Genomic DNA, 13,561 nt, shown 5'->3' with positions numbered 1-13,561 from the left:
TCCCTTTTCATTTTTTATAACAGTGATGCCTGACTTTTTAGGTACTACTTGTGTTGGACTTACCCATTTACTATCTGAGATTGGATAGATAATTCCAGCGTCTAATAGTTTTAATACTTCATTCTTAACAACTTCTTTCATATGTGGATTTAACCTTCTTTGTGGTTGTTGATATGTTTTAGCATTTTCTTCCAAATGAATTTTATGTGTGCAAATTAAAGGATTTATACCTTTTATATCTTTCAAAGTCCATCCAATTGCATTTTTATATTTCTTAAGTAATTTAATTAAATCTTCTTCTTGATTTGGTAGAAGAGTGGAAGAAATTACAACAGGAAATGTTTTTTTTTCACCAAGAAATACATATTTCAATTCGAATGGTAAAACTTTTAATTCAAGTTTTGTATTATCATCTTTTTTAAAATTATTTTCAGACTCAAAACTTTCTATTGAAAAAACTTCAGATTGTTGATTTAAGTTTTCTTCTTGTATATTTTCTTCCATAATTGTTTCAATTTCATTATCATATTCATTTTCATTAATACTTGGTTGTTTACATAAATTGAACACATTAAGTTCTAGAGTCATATTTCCAAAAGACAATTTCATTATTCCATTTCGACAATTAATTAAAGCATTTGAAATTGCTAGAAATGGTCGTCCCAATATTACTTGAATTTCATTATGTACTTGTATTGGTTGTGTATCCAAAACAATAAAATCTACAGGATATAAGAATTTATCAACTTCCACCAACACATCTTCTACAATACCTCTAGGTATTTTGATTGACCTATCCGCCAATAAGAGAGTTACAGAGGTGGGTTTTAATTCTCCTAAATTAAGTTTTTCATAAACTGAATAAGGAAGTAAATTCACACTTGCGCCCAAATCTAACAAAGCTTTTTTAATTTTATTTTCTCCAATAATACATGAAATTATTGGACAACCAGGATCTTTATATTTTAAACTAGAATTATTTTGAAGAATAGAACTTGTTCAGCCAAGAATGCTTTCTTCTTCACATGCAATTTTCTCTTCACCGTACATAAGTCTTTTAAAAATTTTGCATATGAAGGTAATTGTTTAATAGCATCTAATAATGGAATATTTATCTTTACTTGTTTAAAAACTTCATAGATATCAGAATCATTTTTTTGTTTTTTATGATTTGTCAATGCATGAGGAAATGGTGGAGGTTTATTTGATTCATTTACTATTTCAGATGATTTATCATTCAACATATTATTTTTAGAATTTAAGGTATCATCATTCTCAAAAGTATCAGGATTATCATCCTTACTCTTTGATTTTAAATGATCCTTGTTTTCATTACTATATGGATCATTAACTATTTTACCACTTCTAAGGGTAATAACAGATTTTATTTGATCAAATTTTTCATTTTTTAATTCTTGATTTTGATTTTTAGCATTTGGTTGAGGTTGAGATGGAAATTTTCCTTTTTCATGAATATTAAGTGCAGATGCAAAGTTTGCAAAAGTTTCTTTCAAATCAGTCATAGATTGACTGTTTTGAATATTGATAGATTCTTGCTTTTGGATAAATGAATGAATTACATCTTCAAAGTTTTTTCTTGGAGGTGTAACATAAGGAATATAACCTTGATGATTTTGGTTATTTTGAAAATATGGTTGTGAGGGTTGTGCATTATTATCATTCCTCCAACTAAAATTAGGATGATTTTTCCATCCAGGATTATATGATGTTGAAAAAAGATCTAATATTGGTTTTTTATAATTGTTAACATAATTTGCTTGTTCATGGAGACATTCTTTAAATGAAGATAATGTTGGAAAATCTTTTGTAGCATGATCATGTCTATCACATATATGTCAAACAATTTCTTGAATACTTTTTAATTGACCACTCTTTTTCATTTCTAATGACTCAATTTTTCATTCTAAAGATGCAAGTTTAGCTTGAATATCTATATCATCTTTAAGATCATAAATACCACCCCCATTTGTTGAATTATTGATTTTAGTTGTTGGTGGTTCTATGGTGCCTATATTATCCCAATTTTGAGCATTTTCTGGTAATGAATCCAAATACTCCATAGCTTCATTGGGTTTTTATCTTCAAAAGTTCCATTACACATGAATTCTATCATTTGCCTATCTTTAGGTATTAGACTTTCATAAAAGTGAGAAACTATTCTCCATGTTTCAAAACCATGATGTGGGCATGTATTAAGTAATTCTTTATATCTATCCCAACATTGATAAAATGTTTCTTCTTGTTTTTGAGAAAAAGTAGTAATTTGTCTTTTAAAAGAGTTTGTTCTATGGGAAGGAAAAAACTTTTTGAGAAATTGTTGTTGCATTTCTTCCCATGATCTTATTGAACTTGATCTCAAATTTTGTAGCCATGTTTTAGCTATATCTTTTAAAGAAAAAGGGAAAAGCTTAAATCGAACTATACCCATGCTACAATTTTGATCATTATAAGTGTTACAAACTTCCTCAAATTCTCTTAGATGTAAATATGGATTTTCAGAATCTAAGCCATGAAAATTTGGTAAAACTTGAATAATTTGAGGTTCAAAGTTGAAATTAGATGCATCAGGAGGAAAAACTAAACAAGATGGGGCACTAGTTCTAATAGGGTTCATACGGTGCCTAAGTGTTCTTAATTGATCATGTTCTTGATTATTATTATTATTATTATTGTTATCATTATCTTGATTATTTGAATTATCATCCATGTTTAAATTATTTTCAGATACTCGAATAAGTCTACCACTTTGTTTTCGACTCCAAATACTCATACAAAAAAAAACACAATACTTATAAATAAAACATAATTAATAAATATAAACTTAATTTATACCTCCCCGGCAACGGCGCCAGAAACTTGCTACTACTTAAATTATAATTCACCCAAGTGTAGGTTGTCTGCAAGTAATATATTTCGTAAGTACGAGATCGATCCACAAAGAGGTTATTTTAAGTTTAAATTTATTAATTTATAGATTACCAAATGCAAGAATGAAGTTTACAAATTATAAATTTTGTCAAGGCTCGAGGATTTATTCTTGCTTTATGCAATATTGTTTAACTAAAATTAACACAAAGGAAACCACCATAAATAATGGTTCCAAGAAAATAAAAATATTTAAACACACACCTAATATAATATAATTCCCACTATAGAAAATACCGAATTCACCGATATTTTATATATGGTACCTATGATTATATATATAACTATATAAATATATAACTGCATAAAATAAATATTAAATTAAATCATTATATTTCATTTAGAACAACCGGCAGAGCCACGATATTGCCTAAATTTTACAATGAGGTAGAATGATTCTCAAGCTAGCACAAGACCTCTATTTATAGGCCAAATGAGAGAAAGGGACAAAAATTCTATTAATGCAATGTAGTTGTAATAGTAGTCTTTGTCTCCTCCAACTTAAATTCCATGCCCCTTCTTTCAATGCTTTGTTCCACGAATTTAATCACCGAATTTGACTCTACTCAAAACAGCAAACATGTGGGGAATTGTCTGTAGATGAATTTGGCCACTTGGTTCACCTCATTTGGTTAAATATTGAAATAGTTATGATTTTTTTACTATATGCTGGTCATGGTGAAAGTAAATTTGTCCTCCTTTTGATATTTTCACAATTTGATCATCTTAACCAACTTTTTAGGCAATCATGTCTTCTGCAAAGTTGTAGATAATTTCTGAAGAATCCAAAAATATTTGAATCACCTCCATTTGAATTTTCTAGCTTGAGTTATCATTATTTTACCAACACGTAGAAAACCTGAAAATAAAACATATTTAGTAAGACATTTAAATATAAACACACAATACTAAAATAACATAATTTTATAATTTTAATGAAACTTAAATTTTAAAATATAGGTTTTAACATATAATAAATTATTAATTTTAAGTTTCATCACTCCACAAGGTTCCACACTTGGTTCGAATACATGGAATTCATCTCAGATTCCATTGCTTCAAGCCACTTGGATGAATCGGCATCAGATAACGCTTCCTTGAAGGTCCTTGGATCACATCCATGGATAGGCTCATCATGGCCCGCTTCAAGAAGCAGACCATACCTCATAAGTGGTCTCGAGACTCTCTCGTATCTTCTAGGAGCTTGTATCTCCTTTCTTGGCTCTTCTGGTGTGGGTTCTACAATTGTGGGTGTCTCTCAAACCGCTTCGAGTTCTATCATCTCCCTTTTTCTATACAATAGAAGTTCTTTTTCCAAAAAGGTTGCATTCCTAGAAACAAACACCTTTGTTTCTTGGGATAATAGAAATAATATCCAACTGAATTCCTTAGATATCCGACAAAGTAACATAAAATGGATCGACTATCCAATTTATCTCACACTACATGCTTCACATAAGCAGGGCACCCCCATATTCTAAGATTAGAATATTTGGGAGGTTTACCCATCCATATTTCATATGGAGTCTTATCAACTGTCTTTGAATGGACATTGTTCAACAAAAATGCCGCTGTCTCAAGCGCATATCCCCAAAAGGATGGTGGCAACTCCGTGAACCCCATCATAGACCGAACCATGTCCATCAAAGTCCGGTTACGACGCTCCGAAACACCATTCAACTATGGTGTAGCGGCGGAGTCCACTGCGAGAGAATCCCATTCTCCCTAAGATACTCTTGGAACTCGGTACTCAAGTACTCACCACCTCGATCTGATCGAAGTGTCTTGATGCTTCGTCCCAACTGTTTCTCTACTTCACTTCTGAATTCTTTGAACCTTTCAAAGGCTTCAGACTTGTATTTCATCAAATACACATACCCATACCTCGAAAAGTCATCGGTAAAGGTGATGAAGTAGGCATGTCCATGCTTAGTAGTAATGCTAAGCGGACCGCACACATCGGTATGGATCAAATCCAATAACCCTTTGGCTCGCTCCACATGGCCCTTAAAGGGAATTTTGGTCATCTTTCCTTTTAGACAGGATTCACAAGTCGTGAGAACATTAATATCAGACATATCAAACATGACCACTCCCACTAACTTGTTCATCTTTCTTAGGGAAATATGTCCTAATCGAGCATGCCATAATTGTGCCGAATTTAGAGTATCTTGTTTTCGCTTGTTTGTTGTTTTTATTGCTTGGACATTGTTTAGTGGAATATCTTTCAATTTTAAGTTGTAGAGATTGTTTCCAAGTTCTCTAGTACCAATCAAACATTCATTCTTGTAAATATTGCAAACATCTTTGCTAAATAAACAAGAATATTCATCTTTATCAAGCATAGAAATGGAAATAATGTTTTTCACTAAATCGGGTACAAACAAAACATCTCTTAAAAGTAACTTAAAATCATTGTTCAAAATCAAGTAAACATCTGCAATAGCCTTGGCAGCAACTCTTGCTCCATTGCCCAGCCTCAAGAAGGTCTCACCTTCCCTTAGTATCCTACTTCTTCCCATCACCTGCAACTTATTACAGAGATGTGAGACACAGCCATTATCTAATACCCAAGAAGTAGAGTTAATTGAAATATTCACTTCGATATATAACATAACGTTTCCAGAACCCTTCTGGGCAAGATATTCTCTGTAGTTACGCCTCCAATGTAAAGGCTTCTTGCAGTGATGACAAATATCAGCAGTCTTGTCAGCCTTCACTGGTATGGCTGCCACAGCGGGACTCGGAGCTTGCCTCTTCAAGGACACGTTCGTCTTGGGACGTTGGAAAGAACGCTTCTTTCCCTTCCCAGGTGGACCAGTCTTCGTACCAGATGAAGAGCCCACATAAAGAACCGACTTCTCTTTCTTGATGGTGGACTCAAAGGTAACAAGCATATTTACCAACTCCTCAAGGGTCGGATCCATCTTGTTCATATTGAAATTCACCACAAAAGGATCAAATGAGCTAGGCAGCGATAAGAGCAACACGTCGGTGGTCAAATCCGAAGGCAACATCAGATCTATGCCAACGAGCTTGTCCACGAGCCCAATCACCTTTAGGCCATGCTCATGGACCGAGGCCCCATCTCGCATGCGCAAAGTGATCAGCTCCTTGACGGTAGCATGTCTAAGAGGTCGAGTCTGCTCACCAAAGAGCTCCTAGAGATGCAAATGAATGTCAGCAGCACTCTTTGCATCCTCAAAACGCCTCTGCAGCTCATCATTCATAGAAGCCTGCATATAACACCTGACTTTCAAGTTATGGTCACACAATTCCTTGTAAGTCTGCAATTCCTCAGGAGTGCAGTGAGTCAGAGCCTCAACAGGGGGCGACTCAGTCAGTGTATATACTATCCTTTTCGAATTCAAGAAGATTTTTAGATTCCTTAGCCAATTCAGGTAATTAGGTCCGGTTAAAATATGTTTGTCGAGTATTGTAGATAACGGATTGAGAATCGAAGATTTTGTCAAATTTGTACTGAAAAGTAAAACAGATAAATGTTATTGACTATTTTAAAATATTTGGTAAGATATAAAGTATGGACTTTTACTTTATAAATATTTACTCACACTGTTTTGACATCTTTCACTACCCTCTAGTGAAAACGGGAAACTCCTTTACTCAGTAGGTACGCAAGGTCCAATTAGTGAATTATGATCCCGAATAATATCAGCCAATCACAATTCCTAAAAGGTAGTTTCCAATTGCATCTCCATGCAACCCTCTATGTAAACTTTTGTCTCACATTTGATTAGGACCCAATAATATGACGTTGTTCATCTTTACGTGTCACGCCTTACCCATCGATGTTGAACCTTAATGGACGGTCGCCATGAGTTCCCTCAATAATATGAGCCGAAATCATGGGAGTTCCACGTAGTTCACATCACCATGTCAATGGATGTCACATCTTTTTGGTGTCCAAGGCCCCCCCAATAATATGAGCCGAGCCCCAAACACGGGTAGCGTTCATCATGCACCCATTGTCGATGGAAGACATGAAAATTATAAACACTTTTATAATTCTCATTTTTGGGCTTGATATTAATTCTGAATCTTATTCAAAATGAGGGTTTTTAATTTTGAAAGGTTTCATCATTAATTTCATTTTAAAAGCTCGCCATGTTTGATCGTATGATTGCCGGATTCATGCAACTTTGTTTTTATCATAATAATAACGCGCATACTCATTATTTATAACATATCATGCATATATTTTAAACAGTAAACAAAACAAAGATGATCAATCGCCCCAAAACTAATGGCCCGTGTGAGTTAAACACGGGCCTAGGTCCAATATTAGGGAAATGCATGGGATGCAAATGCAACTATTACATATGCTTCCAATATTTACATGTCTTCGATCTTCATAATCATCAAGGCCACCATCATCCAATCTTGATCTTCTACTATACTAATATTTACAAATAAATATACATGGCAAATAGGGATACATCTCATGGGGGTGGAAACGGGTCATAAACCAAGCCTACTTTAAATTTGATAATTATTACAATCATTCAACACAAAATATCCTAGCATACACCTAGAAAATTGGGCTTGGGCTTTTGATCATCCTTCATGCATAATATCACATATCATACATTATAAGTTAATTATCACAATAATCAATTGATCCAATATTATATCTTGATCCAATCACTAACCGCCACGATTATAAACTAAATTAACAAAGTATACAAACTCCTTTGTCTACTTTCCAATTAATTTATTTATAACCGAATTTCTTGTAAATCACAATTTACTATAAATAATTAAAGTCCAACTTCAATTATTTATTTCATGAGAAAATATTTGCAACTTTTGTAAATTTAAACTTAACGGCCCAAAAAATCATTTTTCACCAAAAACATTTTGGCCCATTTAAATTTCACAAATATGTTAGCCATCTAATGACCCAACAACTTCAAGGTCCATGACACTTCGATAATCCAAAACACTTTTGGAAACCCTAGTCGTCATCGCCGTCGCCGGAGCTCCGTCGCCGGATTCCGGCCAATCAAGCAAAAATTTTTTTTTATTAAAACAAGGGGCTGTTCGGGCTGCCCTTGCTGCCCGAAATGGGTAGCTCGAGCTGCCCAAAATGGGCCGCAACATGCTGCCCAAAACCGCGCCACGACGGCCTCGATTTTTGTTACGAAAATTCATTTCATGCGGTCAGAAATCGACCTCAATATAATATCAAGTATATGCTACACAAAATAGTATCCTTAGCTCTTGATACCATTTGAAAGAGGATCGATTAAGGTGCCCGTATGCGCGACGAAAGTTTCAAAAAAATTTGTTTCAACAAGAACAATCAAAAACCGAACACCTTAAGCCTATAATGTGTAGCAAGTACGAAAACACGAAAATGACATTCATAGTGTGTTTAGAAATATTACCTATCAATCACAATGGATTGATGATGGCTCGAACTTAGTTGATATACAACTAAGCTCTTGAATGGTAGACACAATCTACAAGCTTCCTTTGAGCAATCCTAATTCAAAAATTAAGCCCACCACCAACAAGCTACAACCCCTCTTATTTTGCACTAGAAAAATAAAAGGATTTTTCTTTGAGAAGTGTAGGGAATCTTTAACAATTGAAGAAGCCAAATTGGAGAGAAATGAGGCTTCAAATTTCGGCTATAGGGGAGTGTGGAGAGAATGAGGAAATTTTCTTGGTGTGTGAAAAAGTGAAAAGTAGCATGTGCATGCCATGCCTTGTTTATTGGAAAAGTTATCTCCAACATTTCACCTCCCAAGCATGCAAATTATTTGGGCTTGTAACAATTAGAAAGCCCATGGACTTTTATTTAAATATCTCAAACCCATTTGAAACAATTTAAACCTTAATTGATTTTACTCAAGTCCACTAGTTGAATAATTATTTCCTATTGGGCTCTACAAGACCCAATATTATTTAATTAATTCAACACTTGAATTAATTTAATTTAGTCCATAATAATGTTTATGAAAATCACAATTTTCAAATACATTATTTATTTGGCCAACTTTTAATTTATGAACACCTTCACAAATTAAAAGTTACATTTCCCTACATAGAAGTCATACTTCTATTTTTACTTACGCTTATAAACTCCGTTATAAGCCGTTCAACACATTGAACTATTTTACTTCTCAACGGGATCTAGAAAGCTAGTACTTGTGTGGCCTTCAATGGTTCATTGATACGACTAGCCGTGGGTTCACATCTCCATGTGATTCGGACTAGACATGTCCTTATGCGAGCATACCCCAATTGCTCCATTCTTAATTATCAACTCCTTGATAATAAGAACGTCAGAACTCAAGTCTGATAGTACCCAACCAATCATGTTAAACGCCTAGCAGCATCGCTTACATGATTCCCTATGTATCAAATGATTGTGCCTGAAAGAACCATTCAATTATGGTTAGCGTACAGTTCGGTCCTTTCATCTCATATATCCCGACCGATTCGACAACCATTGGTATATCGAGAGTTGTCAATGAATCGATACTATGTGTCATGTCGTAGTTGCATCGATGGTGTAATCTATGAAACCCCTTTCATAATTACCACCAACACTCTGATCAGAGATTTTATACTACATACACATAGGATATCCATACCCAAAGGTAAGCGGTGAATCCCCGACTACAATGCATCGACTCCTATATGTTTCAACAAAACACCCAACCTTGCCACCTGATGACCCCATGAGAGTCGGTAAACAAGTCAAAGTGCAATGCTAGCACATAGAGTCTCAATGTTGTCCCGGGTCATAAGGACTAATAGTGTACAACCATAAACTAGGACGTTTCCACTCGGTAAGTGAGAACCACTTGGAAAGTCCTATATGGAGGGTTGTTCAGTGCACTCTACCAGGAGCACCTATCTGCATGCTCGGACATCACAATGTCCCCTACCAATGAAACATGGTACTCACATCGCAGATACTAGTCTCGAACTCGAGCGGCCTATATCCTTCTTAGCAGCGGCTGAATCGACTAGGAACTGTTTAAAATATACAGTATTCCAAATATGAGTTTCATGATACTCATCATATGAGAATCTCATATTCTTTCTACTATTTGTATATTCAAGGACTTTATCTATGCAACTAGCATGGGTATACAGATAAAAAAGTGCCAAAACAACAATTTCAAATATTATTAAAATAAAGACTGTTTATACATAGAGTTTCATTGTGAACACTCGGCCAACACTTGGCTCGACGTGCACCTACTCTAACATCAGAGGGGGAGAAGTGTAAGGCCCGAGATTATATCATTGTAATACGAGATTATTAATTGACAAATTGATGCGATCATGGAAGGCCAAGACTCGAGGAAGGCATGGAAAAGCATGGGAGTGTGGAGGCCAGAAGACCTCGCGCACATGCGCGGAGACGAGGCGCGCATATGCGCGAGAAGATGCATGTGGAGGCAGAAGACCTCACGCATATGCGCTAGACGAGGTGCGCATATGTGCGAGCAGGTGGATTTCCAAGCGCCGAGACAGAGAATCTCGGGCATATGCGCGAGTATTGGACGCGCATAGGCGCGAGAGGTGCTGAATTAAAAATGTGACACATGTCTTGCCATGCATATTAACATGTAACAACTTCATTCCATTCAGAATTTTCAGTGAAGAAACCGAGACCCTCCATGCTTGGACATCCTCAAGCTTCTTCCTATCTTAGAATGTTGATTTTTCAAAATCCGGCCATCCAATTTTTGATCCGAGCAAAGTTCCGTGCTTCTCTCGTCAAGAGCTTCGAAGGCATGTAAGTTTTCTTATTTTCCTGCATGGTTCAAAAATTTGGTGTTGGAGAAATCTTGATTTGTTTGATGTTATGTGTTCTTGAGATTATGATAAGCATATAATCGAAACTGGATCGAAGAACGGACAACATAAGCAATTGTTATCATTTTCCAGCCTATGTTTGAATGGGGTTGTGCATATTTTGGAGTTGTGGTTGATATTTATTGATGGTTATGAGTCATGATATTCATCAATTGTTGTTTGAGTTGCCGGGTATCTCGAAATTGTGCCGTTATGCCGTCGAAACGTAATGAGATTGAGATTGATCATACCATGTCTTGCTTTGAGTTGTATGTTGATATTGTGCCTCTCGAAAATGTCATTCCAGATTTGGTATTGAAGGCTTCGAACTCGAGAATTCAACTTCGAAACCGATAGAGGAACGAGCAAAGAAAGATTGAGATTGGTTGTGTCAAACCAAAAACCGAGAAAAGAAAGGTATAAATCAATGTTAAACTTGGATAGATAACTCGAGTAAGATATAACTTGAGTTCCCAAAACCACATACTAAATTGTTATTACCTTGATGTGTTTGAAATTCTTGAGATTAATATGCTTAGTCTATTGAGTTATAGCAAAGTATGTAACGCTCCAGATTCGACGACTGTCCTCACTGTACCAAGACGAGTCTTTCCAGCGTGCTTATGTCCTCACTCACACGCACCCTAGGAAACTTCCCAGGAGGTCACCCATCCCAATATTTTCCCAAGTCAAGCACGCTTAACTTTGGAGTTCTTATGTGATGAGCTACTGAAAAGAAGATGCACCTTCGTGGTATGAGTCGTACATATCATATCAAATCTTTTAAGCCCTCTTCAACTGTAAAGTCCATTACATTGAACAGTCTCGGAATCCCTCTCATTCCTGTGTGGGATCGGTTCATTCATGTTCCATCCACCTAGCCTGCCAGGAGCCGCTCATTGTCCGTGCAACTGATGGCACCGGCGATCACCCCCCCGCCCTCTTCGGCCCCGGGCCTCACAAAGCATGTATTATGAGATAGACACCTTGGATGAGTCTTTGGTAGAGGTGCCAAGTCACTGGACGTTTGGTCTATATCGATGCCCTTAGGAGAAGATAGACTCCTATTGTAGACACTCGATATAGTGTGCCGAAATTTGGGAATAGGGACGTACCACCACCTCGAATGGGAGAGTAGGTGGGAGACTTGTTACGTTCTTATTCAAACCGGGATCCCTAGATAAGAGTCGAGTTAAAGATTAATAGTTAAAGAGTTTGATTTAAGCTTTGTATCGATTTATGTTTTCTTCGACTATGATACATGTTGTTTGACAAAAGGTTTATGCTTTTGTATATGCTTGTATGAAATGCATGTATATATTGTTTATACTGGGAAATATATTTCTCTCCGGAGTTATCCGGCTATTTTTGTGTTTGTATGTGTGCATGATAACAGGTGGGACAGGATCAGGGTCGAGCAGAGCATGAAAGATCGAGATTAGAGTGGTGATCCGGGCTTAGACATAGATCTAGTTGTTCACCATTTGCTATGTGGTTGATAAACACTAGTTGTTATGACTTTATTTTGAACGAGTTGTGTACCTTTAATCATGTTGTAGATATTGAACTTGATCTTGTAAATTGAATAAGACGGAGCATAAATTGTTGTAGTATTTTCGACACTTGTTTATGAGGTGCTCGACTTTAAAAAAAATATTTCGACCTGTTTTATTTAATTGATCCGTTTAATCCCAATGACGAATTGAAGAAAATGAGTTAGCGTCCGGTCCCCACACATCTTCACCTCCTCCAATCATTTTTCTCCTTCTTTTCAATCGAAAACCTTCCTCTCCTTCCATTTCTACATTTCTTCTTCAATTTAAGGGAGATTTGCTCAAGAAAATTTTGAAATGAAGGTAGATTTGTGATCCTCTCATCACGGGCTTCACGAGGATGTAAGTATTTCTCATTTTTATTCAAGTTTGGAAGTGGGTTGAAATTTAGAATTGATATTTGAGTTGATATTTGAGATATTAAATTGTTGAATATGTTGTATTTGAGTTGGTTTGAATTTAAAAGGGATATGAGAATGGTTTCTTGTTTACGTGCAAAGAACAATTTCTACACCTTCTATATTTCGTGTATATGGGACAATTGTGTTTGTGTTTTAGAGTTAGGGTCTTCATCAAACTTGTAGATAATCAAATTAGCTTCAATTTGGTTCTTGAATCACTCAATTCTAGGAAGCATTGAAAGAGATACGTGATTTTTACTCAAACTAGTCTGAAACTCTGAGTTAGTGCAGATATGTGTACATGCCTTCTGTTTATTTGAATTCTGGGATTTATTGGTTGGTATTCGGAATTTGATGTTCAAATGAAAGTTATAGAACATTGTCTTGGCTTCGAAATGATACCAAATCGGCTTGATTCCATTGGATATTGAGGAAGTTATGCTCAAAATACTAAAGTGTGCTAGAAATGTATTGACGCAAAATTCGTGGGAATTATGTTGCATGTTTCAGATTATGAACGACTGGGTAAATGACTTTATTTGACAAAACTTTGTGAAGAATAATTGTTGGGCTTTGAGTTTTCTTGCATATTCAATTTGAGGATCTTGATTTGAAGCAGTATTGTATTAATTATGAATTTTGTACAGAAACTTCTATGTTTTGATAAATGATCCGAGTTCTTGAGTTATAGTAGACTTAAGAGGTTCAAGACTTCTCAACTACACATTTTGATATATTTTTGGTAATATTTGAAAGGTATGTTACGGTCGATAACATACGAGGTAGAAGTATCATTTTTATTTTAGATTGAAAATTTTATGA

The 13,561-nt window shown here is 35.5% G+C and overlaps 1 non-coding gene across 1 annotated transcript; it reads left to right on the top strand.

The window, feature by feature from the left end:
* The first annotated feature begins 2,192 nt into the window (after positions 1-2,192).
* Positions 2,193-2,303, top strand: LOC140987054 (small nucleolar RNA R71). Its single transcript, XR_012177055.1, has one exon. It is a non-coding gene; the product is annotated as a small nucleolar RNA R71 (small nucleolar RNA).
* The last annotated feature ends 11,258 nt before the right edge of the window (positions 2,304-13,561 follow it).

The sequence above is a fragment of the Primulina huaijiensis genome, chromosome 10 (assembly GCF_012295235.1).
Source record: "Primulina huaijiensis isolate GDHJ02 chromosome 10, ASM1229523v2, whole genome shotgun sequence".
NCBI lineage: Eukaryota > Viridiplantae > Streptophyta > Magnoliopsida > Lamiales > Gesneriaceae > Primulina > Primulina huaijiensis.
The sequence above is the reverse complement of the archived record's forward strand: the minus strand, read 5'-3'. Positions and strand labels throughout refer to the sequence as shown.